Here is a 12,481-nt window from a genome sequence, read left to right as displayed (position 1 = left end):
GCAAAAAGAAATAACTGTCGTGACAAAAATTCAACTACTGAGTTTTCCGTACGCAGATTAAGAGTGCGTTTTCAGCTTCATCAGGCTGGACGAATCGTTCATGTACAGTGTTTTAAAGCACATATGAATCCTATGAGCTTCTGATATCATGCCAAAATGTGTCCAATAACCAGTATTACATGCTATGTTATATTGTTAGTGCCTCTGGAGATGCAGTGTTGGGTCACAGATTGTACAGTCGTCGAGTCACAGGTTCTCTCAGGTGAGGCTCTGATCCTGTACACAGGGAATATAATGGCATGTCAAAATGTGAGAGGAATGCAAGTGATGAACTCGTAAAGGCAGGGTCGGACCATGTCTTTACTCTAGATTGATGATTTTTGTGGCAGGTTTCTTGGTTTAGGCACGGCGGATGTGCAGGGTTTGTCTTTAATCATGCAGTTGCTGGAATTCTGACAGATTCTCGAAGGTGCAAAAGTGGGATTCAAGAACGGTTTCGATTTTATTTGGGATCTTTATCTGCACTGAAACAAAAAAAAGGTAACCTGAAAAAGTGAAATTTAATGGTTTTGTTTGAATCACAAAATAGTGTTTAGCATTACTGAATCAACCTAAATACATGCATTTATGCCAAAAAAAAAATCATTTTCATAGGGTTAAACTTTGCTCTTTAAGGTTACACTTTCTGGTTACTGCTTTTTACAGATAGGGCGAATGTCATGAAAACATGTCCAGGTCACATTTCACACCAAAATAATAAATAATTTCATTTTTTTATTTTTCATTATGACATTATTTTCATGTCAATTAAGAGCATTTAAGCCCAACATTCTCATTGCTGTATTGCATCAAGAATAATGTTTGGTAATTACTGTTATTCTCAGTAGTGTGTATTTTTAGATTATCATTATCCTAACACAATATTTTAAGTGAATGTATAACTTATAAATCTGAATTGTAGATGAAAAAAGTGGCAGAAACAAGCTTCCATTACTATATATTACAAATGTTACCATGATGTATAAATACTAAATTATAATTTTAAATGATTATTATAACATTCAAATATATGTTTTTTTGCATTACAGTAATGAGAATAAGTGGAGCTTCCTAAATGCCAAATGTCTGAACGATATAATTCTTTTCTCTGAGTAATTTTTTCTTTTCATGAGATCAGGTTTGTTTGTTGTAAAGGTTGAGCCTCTAAATGCAAAGTCAGGTCAGTTCTCGTCATGTTTTCTGTATTCCGCAGCTGTACTGTACTTATGTTGATATTCATCTTGTTTCCTTTGCGTTTCATCATCAAACATATTGCAACTGCAGGGCAGTTCACAGCATTTAATTTATTATCCCCACGTCTAAAGGAAGGTACTTGAATATGACAAGGTGTCCTCTTTTACAAACAGGACACTGTGAATGAAACAACAACAACAAAAAAACATAAATAAATAAAAAATCACTTAGCCTTAGATAACAGCCAGTGCCTTCTGTCTTTTTTATGTCATTGAAGTATGATACAGTAGCACTGCTTATACTTTGTTGTATTAAAGAAAGATTGGTGCATGAATTTAGTTTTCCCGTTCTCCCCATTCTATCATGAAAGTCAACAAGTATAATCTTTGATCAGTTATTAAAGGAGGTGTAATGTGGACCAAACCAAAGCCGTTGACGCGACAGCTTGCAGTGTGATGCATAGGTCTGTGCTTTTGTTTACATTTTTTGTCATTTTATTTGCTTGTCAAATCATTTGAAAAATTTGTGATCTGTACTATTCCACAAACAAAGTTGATACCAGAATTATAAATCACAATTATATTGTGTTATGATGTAGTAAGTGTATTAACAACAATACTGGTGCATCTAATGAAAGGCTCATAAAGTTTTTTCACAGTATTAATAAAGCTCGACTCTAAAGCTTTTACTGTGTTTGTCTGGTTACTGGAACACCTGTGTGTCAAGACACTCACAAGACTAAGTTGTTAAGATTGAATTGAGCACCTAAAGCTGATTTCGTGGCCATTGGGAATCGTTTAGGTCTTGTAATGCAAGACAATGCATGTGAATGAACACAATAAATTCTGACTGACCCTCGGAGCAGCTTCACAGTCCACTAAATCTACCTCTGGATCCTTCCAAGACAAACCCTGTTCTCCATCTTGTTCTTTTAGACAATAATCCATGGGAAATTAAAAGTGGGTTAAGGGGTAGATGTTGATAAAACAAGGTTTTTTTTTTTCTTAAATGGAAGAAACAGAAACACTGGATATGACGGAAGAATGAGGATATGGAGTTGGTTATATGATATGATATGATATATATATATATATCAATTTTGTTTAGTTTTTTATGGCTGGGGTAAAATTTATGGAAATCAATACAATTACTGAAAATCACACTAAAAACGAACAAAAAAAGGTTAGTCAGAGAATTCAAAAATCTAAATGGGTCACAAATAAGGTTCAAATACAGTTTTTTACAATCACTTTGTTACTATTTTCAGAACCTTGATGTCATTTTTCACAACTCTAGACACAAAACTCACAACCAATGAACAAAATGCACATTTTTCAAAACTCTAACCCTTTTCTCAATTGCTTGGATACAATACACATAAAACTTAGATATGATGATAATAGATAATATAATAATATGATGATAATAAATAATAATTAGATAATGATCTAACTATCAATTGATACAACTGCTCAAAATGATGAGTAACTGTTGCATTACTCTTAGTATGGAAACACACAAACAATCTTCCATGTTTACTGTAAATCATGAACGTTTCAAGATAACGAGATTCATTGTCACCAATTAGCGCGGAGCATGAACCAATTAGACTACAATATCCATGGATGTAGCCTAATATTTTATCATAATGCTTCATCAGACACTGTGTCTATGGCCCCAAATACTGTACCACCTTTTCAGACTATTTACAGTATTGACAGTACTTTTGTGACCAGGCCAAATAGTGGAGGCAGAGGCAGAATTCTAACTGACCAACAAGAGCAGGCTGTGGTCGATTTGGTTCGGGCCAGAAATGATATTCGCCTTACAGAAATTCGCCAGCATATCTTGGACAATGAAGACATGTTCAACAATGTGGGATCCATAAGTTTGCCGACTATTGCACGCATACTGAAAAGGCACCAGGTGTCTATAAAACAACTATACCGTGTGCCTTTCGAAAGAAATGCAGACAGAGTGAAGCAAATGAGGACTGAGTATGTTCAGGTAAGTTCAGTTTCAAGATGGCTGTTGTAAAAACATTCCCAAAAATTCTACATGGTACAGTAATCTCTAAATCTCTTTCTAAAATGTATTTTTAGAGGGTGACGGAGCTGGATGCTGATGATGACCATCACAAATTCATATATTTGGATGAGGCAGGTTTTAATCTGGCCAAGACAAGGAGGAGAGGTCAGAATTTCATTGGCCAGCGGGAAACCATCCAAGTACCTGGACAACGTGCGGCTAACATTACCATGTGTGCGGCTATATCAGAAGATGGTGTGGTGGGTTTCAATTTCATAGCTAATTATTTTTGCTTTGATTCAAATAAACCTATGTTGTAATTGTACAGTACTGTAGTGTTTTGCATCAATATATTACAAACTTTGTTCAATGATTGCACTGTGTCTGTAGTATTCTCTCTACTACTGCAGTACTTTTACAGAGATGTATTTACTGTACATGTAATACCATAATGAAACCTGTATCACCTATTTTGTTCTACAATATTTAATGATTGTACGAACAATGACACAGTGAAACTATCGGTTGCTTGTGTGTGGGTGATCTATAGTTATGTTTCAATGGTATTTCACAGTAAAGTTGTGTTTTGAACCAATGATTGTGCAAGTGCAAGATTTCTTTAAAGATGTGAATGCACAAGGCAGTGTTTTGAACATTAGACAGCCTGTGTTACAAGTGATAACCGTTTTGAGTTTTGTGTCTAGAGTTGTGAAAAATGACATCAAGGTTCTGAAAATAGTAGCAAAGTGACTGTAAAAAACTGTAAAATTTTTATTAAAAGTTTTATTTTATAATATATGATAAACCTCTGTTTGCTGATTTCCACACTCTGCTTGCCTCTTTTGATCTCAACCGAGTGTCAACTACTGCTACTCACAAATCAAGCAACCAACTGGACCTTATTTATACACGACACTGCTCTACTGATCATCTTCTGGTTACTCCACTGCACACGTCGGATCACTTCCTCCATGGTCCCTGACACTTCACTTACCCCTCCACATGCCATCTTTCGAAGTAACCTACGCACACTTTCACCCTCCCGGCTATCTGCAATGGTTTCATCTTCACTTCCTTCCCCTAAACTGTTTGCATCTTTGGATGCTAACAGTGCTACTGATACTTTCTGCTCCACTCTTACATCTTGTTTAGACACTGTTTGCCCCTTATCTTCCAGGCCAGCCCGTAACACCCCTTCTGCCCCTTGGTTATCTGATGTTCTACACAAACACCGTTCTAAGCTTAGAGCTGCTGAAAGGGTGTTGCGCAAGTCCAGAAATACTACTGACCTTAATGTGTATCAGTCACTCCTATCTTCCTTCTATGCTAATGTCTGCTAAAATGACATACTACAATAATAAAATTAACAATTCATCTAACTCTCGCATGCTTTTTAAAACATTTTCCTCACTTCTTTGTCCTCCTCCTCCACCTCCTGCTTCATCTCTAATAGCTGACGACTTTGCAACGTTTTAAAATTAAATAAAATTAAACACAATAGTGCACAATTTTCCACTCCACAATCAGTCAAGCTCATATCACCAGCAAACATACACTGATTTACATCCTTCTCTTCACTCTCTGAGGCAGAAGTCTCCAAACTCATCCTTTCTCATCATCCTTCTACTTGCCCACTTGATCCTATTCCATCTCATCTCCTTCAAGCCATTTCTCCTGCAGTTGTACCTGCACTCACTCACATCATCAACACATCCCTCCACACTGGTGTTTTTCCCTCATCATTCAGACAGGCACGTATAACTCCACTACTTAAGAAACCCAACCTCAACCCATCTCTTTTAGAGAACTACAGACCAGTTTCCCTTCTTCCTTTCATTGCAAAAACACTTGAACGAGCTGTGTTCAACCAAGTCTCTACATTTCTCACACACAACAACCTCCTTGACAGCAACCAATCTGGCTTCAGAAGTGGACATTCAACTGAGACTGCCTTGCTCTCAGTTGTTGAACGTCTAAGACTGGCAAGAGCAGAATTCAAATCTTCAGTACTTATCCTGCTTGATCTGTCCGCTGCTTTTGACACGGTTAACCACCAGATCCTCCTATCAACCCTACTGGCAAAAGGCATCTCAGGAACCACACTTCAATGGTTTGAGTCTTACCTATCAGATAGGTCCTTCAAAGTATCTTGGAAAGGTGAGGTGTCCAAGTCACAATATCTTACTACTGGGGTGCCTCAGGGCTCAGTTCTTGGACCACTTCTCTTCTCTGTCTACATGGCATTATTAGGTTCTGTCATTCAGAAACATGGCTTTTCATACCACTGCTATGCTGATGACACTCAACTCTACCTCTCATTTCATCCTGATGATCCGACGGTAGCTATTCGCATCTCAGCTTGTCTAACAGACATTTCTTCCTGGATGATGGACCATCACCTTCAACTCAACCTTGCCAAGACAGAACTGCTTGTGATTCCAGCAAACCCATCGTTTCATCACAATTTCACCATCAAGTTAGGCACATCGACCATAACTCCTTCAAAAACAGCCAGAAACCTTGGAGTTATGATTGATGATCAGCTGACTTTCTCAGATCACAATGCTAAAACTGTCCGATCCTGCAGATTTACTTTATTCAACAGATTTACTTTATTCAAAATATTTACTTTATTCAACAAAAATGGCGACGGCGTGGCTGGTTCGCCGTTTGGCTCTCCTTGCTGTTGCAAGTTTTATACTGTTTTTATTAAATATCATCAGGACCACTGACTCTCTGCGGACGTATGATCATATAGAGCTCTTAAATATTACAGTTTTGGTAGATTCGTGTGCTGAATATAACAACAAGGGATCTTCAAAGTCGCCCCGTTTTTATTTGTCTGATATACCAGAGCACCTGCTCCAGCTGAAGGTTCTGCTTCCTAGGCGCAGAGGAGTGCGCAGCGTTAGGCTAGTCAGGCTGAAATTCTGGTTATCACTTTCTCCAAATTTAGCGTGGTCTTACGCAAGTATCCCTCAAGAGTACGAGGCTTGTTTTTATCGCCTGATATCTCTGTGTTTTTTCGCTCCTGTTGGCAGCTATCTGGTCCCTGTTGTCGGTAAACTGGTTTTGCTGTGTGCCATTGCCGATGTCGGCTATGTGGAGTGAACCCAGGCCATCTCCAGCTACTGAGCCAGGTAGTTTCGTCAGCTAACCGCGTCCAGGCTTCAACTAGGTGTGCGCTTGTGAATGCAAGATCAGGGATGAATAAATCGTTTATTCTGAAGGATTTCTTCATTACACATTCATTGGATTTATTTTTTTTTAAAGTCCATTGCCTTTTCGGAACTGTTACCTCCCGAGTGTGTGCAAAATCCTGTTCTGTGTGCGGTGATATATTGGCCGCCAAAGCATGATCAGAACTTTATTAAGGATTTTTCTGATTTTATTGCTGTTATAAGGACAAATTATGATAAGATTCTAATTGCTGGTGATTTTAATGTACATGTCTGTTGCCCTTAAAAAAAATGGTGAAAGAGTTTTTAGATTTAATTGATGGTTTTAATTTAATTCAACATGTTGCAGGATCCACACAAATACATGGCCATTTATTGGATCTTGTATTGTCCTATGGGTTGCCTATTGATAAAGTATTAGTGTCTGATGCTATTTTTTCAGATAATTGTCCTGTCATGTTTGATTTTGTTTTTAACGATTTAGCAAAACAACCCGCTCCTGTGCGTCACACTTTTAAGCCCGACACCTCTTGTTTTTCTTCCTTTTTTGCTGCTCATGTGCAAGCAAACAGTAGTTCCGCTGCCTATGATACAGAGCAATTAACAAATGTTTTTCTGTCAACCTGTTCTGAGGTCCTGGACACTGTAGCTCCAATAAGAGCAATTAGCCCTAGACCAAAGCCTGAGCCATGGCACTGTGAAGCCATGCACGCAGCCAGGCGAGAGTGTAGAAGGGCAGAGCGTTGGTGGAAAAAGGATGGGCTGCAGGTGTTCTATCAGATTTATTTACATTTATTCATTTTAGCTGACACTTTTATCCAAAGCGACTTACAATTGCTATATTTGTCAGAGGTCACACGCCTCTGGAGCAACTAGGGGTTAAATGTCTTGCTCAGGGACACATTGGTGTCTCACAGTGGATTCGAAACCAGGTTTCTCACACCAAAGACATGTGTCTTATCCACTGCGCTAACACTACCCCAGATTTTACAGGACAGCTGGAGAAACTATCAAAACTATTGTGTTTGTTTAACTTTAAAACTATTGTTTGTTTAACTTTAATTGTTAAAGATAAACAAACACAATATTTTACAGAAATAGTTTCTCAAAATGTCAAAAATCCACGTTTTCTTTTTAAAACTATTGGGTCTTTGTTGAACCCTCCACAATCCACTTCTATTGAATTTTCACCAGATATTTGTGACATTTTTTGCCCGTTTTTAACAGTAAAGTTTCGAATATCACAGACAATATATTTTGCTCCTTTCTTTAAACTTTTCCTTAAACATGCAATGTTCAGCTATTTTTGTCAGTTTCAGCCAGATTCTTGTTATCTCTTATAAAGATTATCAATCAAATTAAACCGTCCACACTTTTTTAAGGATGTGTGGAAAACTATTGTCTCTCATGTTGAGGAAATTATAAATAGTAGCATGTCTTCTGGAGTTGTGCCTGCATTTTGTAAAAAAGCAGTGATTGAGCCACTGATTAAGAAAGCAGGACTTGAGTCCACAAATGTTTCAAATTATCGTCCTATTTCAAAGCTTCCTTTTTTATCAAAAATTTTGGAAAAATGTGTATTTTTGCAGCTACAGTCTTTTCTGGAGGAACATGGCATCCTAGATACTTTTCAGTCAGGTCTGCACTTATAAAGGTTTTTAATGACCTGTTTTTAATGACAGATTCTGGTGATTAAGCAATTTTAGTGCTTTTAGATCTCACTGCTGCTTTTGACACAGTTGACAACAAAATTATTTTATCTCGTCTGGAAAACTGTGTGGGAGTCAGGGGGACTGCCCTAAAGTGGTTTCAGTCATCTCTTTCAGGGAGATGCTTTTTTGTTAAAATGGGGGACTTCATCAACTGCGCCTTTAAACTGTGGGGTCCCCCAGGGATCAATTATTGGTCCTATTCTTCTTGCATTGTACCTCTTTCCACTTGGAATAATTTTTAAAAAAGTATGGCATCTCCTATCATTTGTATGCTGATGATTGTCAAATTTATATGCCAATCAGAAAGCATGAAGGCAGTCCCCTGACACCCCTTCTTGATTGTCAAAAGCATGGTTGGCCCCCCCAATTTTTTTTAACTAAATGAGAGTAAAACAGAGATTATCCAGTTTGGCCCCACTAACCCCATGATAGTTTTGGGCTACCTCAATGATTTTGTGCATCCTGTTGTAACCAACCTTGGGGTAAAAATAGACAGTGATTTTAAACTAAACAAACAAATAAATGCAGTGGTGAAATATCATCTTCGCCTTTTAGCCAAAGTTAAACCGTTTTTGTCTTTAAACAGTTTTGAACAAGTTACACATGCTTTTATTTCTTCTTGTTTAGACTACTGTAATGCAATTTATATTGGTATAAATCAAAACGCACTTTCACGCTTACAGTTAGTCCAAAATTCTGCAGCACGTCTTTTAACAGGAACCAAAAAGCGCGCTCATATAACTCCAATTATTGCCTCATTGCACTGGCTTCCTGTTTGTTTTAGGATTGATTTTAAGATTTTGTTTGTTTTTAAAGCTGTGAATTGACTGGCCCCAACATATATCTCATCCAAATTTATACACCAGCGCGGACACTGAGGCCAGCGGCCAGCTACAGCTTGTAGTCCCTAAGTCAAGACTTCAAACTCGGGGGGACAGGATATTTTCTGTGGTTGGACCTAAACTATGGAATGCTCTGCCCCTCCATGTCCGAACTGGCCCTACAGTTGAGTGTTTTAAGGCTCGTCTAAAGACTCATTTTTATTATTTGGCTTTTAACTGCGCATGAGTTGTGTGGTCCTTTGTGGTATTCATCTTTTGTATTCTATATATTTTAATTGCTTTCTATGTTTCTGAGTCTTTTGTGCAGCACTTTGGAAACTTTGTGTTTGTAAAATGTGCTATAGAAATAAAGTGGATTGGATCAAGAAGATCAGACCCTTTCTTTGGGAACATGCTGCACAACTCCTTGTTCAAGCTCTTGTTCTGTCCAGGCTGGACTATTGCAATGCCCTCTTGGCAGGTTTTCCAGCCAATTCTATCAAACCTTTACAATTAATTCAGAACGCAGCAGCAATATTAATTTTTAATGAGCCAAAAAGAATACACGTCACACCTCTGTTTATCAATTTGCACTGGCTTCCAATAGCTGCTCGTATAAAATTCAAGGCATTGATGTTTGCCTACAAAACTACCACTGGCTCTGCACCCATTTACCTAAATTCATTACTTCAGACTTATGTGCCTCTGGAAGCTTGTGTTCTGCAAGTGAACGTTACTTGATTGTGCCATCCCAAAGAAGCACAAAGTCTCTTTTACAGACTTTTAAATTAAATGTTCCTCCTGGTGAAATGACCTCCCCAACTCAATCCCAGCAGCTGAGTCCTTAACCATCTTCAAGAATTGGCTTAAAACACATCTCTTCCATCTTTATTTGACCCTCGAACTTTAACACTCACTATTCTAATTCTATTCTTAAAAGAAAAAAATCTAACTACCTTTCTAATCTTTGTGTATTCCATTTTAATTTTCATTTATTATGCAATTCTATATATGTATATTAAAAAAATAATAATAATCCAAAACAACCAACAATGCATTCAGACTAACAATTTTCTCCTAACGTGTTCCCTGGATTTGAACCCCCAACCTTGTGCTTACTAATGTGATGCTCTACCATTTGAACTACAGGAACACATACATATATAAAACCTTTAACACTAGCTTGCTCTATTCTTTTTCTATTCTATCTGTTTTCTTTATTTATTATATTATTTAAAATCCCATGCTACGTGTACTGTGTTAACCTAACTGAGACTTGTTATAGCACTTATATATCATTGCTCTTTTTGTTGTTTTTGATTGCTTCCACTGTCCTCATCTGTAAGTCGCTTTGGATAAAAGCGTCTGCTAAATGCATAAATGTAAATGTAATAATGCAAGTTTTGTTCTGTTTTGTTTTATAATGAAAAGACACTCATGTGTGACCAGAATTATTTTTATATCATTGATTTACTATTATAGTTTTGTTCATATTTTTTTCTTCTGCTGTTGTAGCCCATCCGCCTCAAGGTTGTGTGTGTTGTGGCTTCACAAATGCTTTGCTGCATACCTCGGTTGTAACGAGTGGTTATTTCAGTCAAAGTTGCTCTTCTATCAGCTTGCATCAGTCGGCCCATTCTCCTCTGACCTCTAGCATCAACAAGGCATTTTCGCCCACAGGACTGCCGAATACTGGATGTGTTTCCCTTTTCACACCATTCTTTGTAAACCCTAGAAATGGTCGTGTGTGAAAATCCCAGTAACTGAGCAGATTGTGAAATACTCAGACCGGCCCGTCTGGCACCAACAACCATTCCACGCTCAAAATTGCTTCTTTCCCATTCTGACATTCAGTTTGGAGTTCAGGAGATTGTCTTGACCAGGACCACACCCCTAAATGCATTGAAGCAACTGCCATGTGATTGGTTGATTAGATAATTGCATTAATGAGAAATTGAACAGGTGTTCCTAATAATCCTTTAGGTGAGTGTATATATATATGCATTCAACTCCTATGACCTTGTAGTCTTTAAAATACATTTTAAATACATTTATGTAAATAAATAAATGCTATAAATAAAATAAAGACGGAGAGAAAGAGTGCTGTTTAAGTTCTGTGTAAGTTAACTACATCTCTATTTGACTTCCAAATGCTGAATAAGACGAGATGTGGAAAGTCTGCTCATTCTGTGAGTCTGATAAGGGCTTTGGGGTTTGGCATCACAACAAATATCATGTGTGCCTTATAAACACACACAAACACTCTCACGTAATAACCAATCACATTACAGCACTGACGTCATTGAACTTCAGTCAGAGTTTGCTGTAAACTCAATCCCAGCTGTCACAAAAAGCCTCTGACTTCTCTTATAAAACAGCATTTTTTTTGCATGGTAAACTCTAAAAATAGTATTGTTTAATGTGAAAAGAAATGTTGAAGATTAGCAGATTGGCTGTCGATTCATTAAATGATGAGCTGTTTCCTATAAAAAGCTGTTTATTCAGCGTAGTGAAGCTATAATTCATATAATTTATATTACATATAAAAAACTCTAAATATTGAGAAAATCATCTTTAAAGTTGTTCAAATAAAGTTCTTAGCAATGCATATTACTAATCAAACATTAAGTTTTGATATCTTTACAGTAGGACATTTACTAAATATCTTCATGAACATGATCTTTACTTAATATCCTAATGATTTTTGGCATAAAAGGAAAAGTGATAATTGTGACTCATACAGTATATTGTTGTGTATTTCTACAGATATACGTCTGTGCTACGGATGACTGCTTCTGTGCTGCAGGGACACTGATTACAAACGATGAAAGCTTCCTAGTAATTTAGCATCTCAAATGTCCGAGACGATAGCAGGCCGTTATTTGTCCTCCGTCTGTGGTGCGAGCTGTAAACCCCCTCAGCTCTGTTTATGCGTCCACCGACACTCACTCATACTTCTCTGCTCACAAACCAAGAGAATGTGCTGATTGTCAGGCTTTTCGGAGTCCTTCTCACATTGCAACCCCATGTGAACTCCTGCGCTCCTCCGCGGACTGCATGGAAACACACAGAAGTACAGAGAGCAGTCTGACCAGACGTTCTGGAGTGAAAACACTGTAATCAAGACATGAACCCAGCCTTTACCTGGAATGCTTTCATTATCATATGTCTGGCCTGTCTGGGGTCTACATATGAAAATACGTGGACACAAGTCTCAGCTGTTTCCTGTGAATAATGACTCCTGCTTAATATCAGCGAGTCTGAGTGAGTTTAATCTTTCTAACGTCTCAGCATTGGAAAGTGTCTTCTTCAGGTGTCTTCTCTGATCATACAAACCCCATGCCATTTACAGACGTGACTGAGTGCGTTATTTATTGGCATCATAAAGTAAAAAAAAAAAAATTAAAAAATTCTTAGATAAAGAAAAGGACAAATCTGGTTTATCATGAATTATTAATTCATTAAAAAAATTGCACCACATGAAATTTTCTCAAATTATGTTGGCTTG

At 37.5% G+C, this 12,481-nt stretch overlaps 1 protein-coding gene across 1 annotated transcript in view; it reads left to right on the top strand.

The window, feature by feature from the left end:
• Positions 1-610, top strand: part of LOC132121912 (anthrax toxin receptor 1-like) — a 28,566-nt gene extending 27,956 nt beyond the window's left edge. Inside the window, exon 18 of the mRNA XM_059531648.1 lies at positions 1-610. This exon is cut by the window's left edge and continues 716 nt beyond it. The gene's annotated coding sequence lies outside the window, so the exon portion shown is untranslated.
• The last annotated feature ends 11,871 nt before the right edge of the window (positions 611-12,481 follow it).

The sequence above is a fragment of the Carassius carassius genome, chromosome 40, assembly GCF_963082965.1.
Source record: "Carassius carassius chromosome 40, fCarCar2.1, whole genome shotgun sequence".
Lineage (NCBI taxonomy): Eukaryota > Metazoa > Chordata > Actinopteri > Cypriniformes > Cyprinidae > Carassius > Carassius carassius.
Note: the sequence above shows the minus strand (reverse complement) of the source record. Positions and strands in the feature narration are given on the sequence as shown.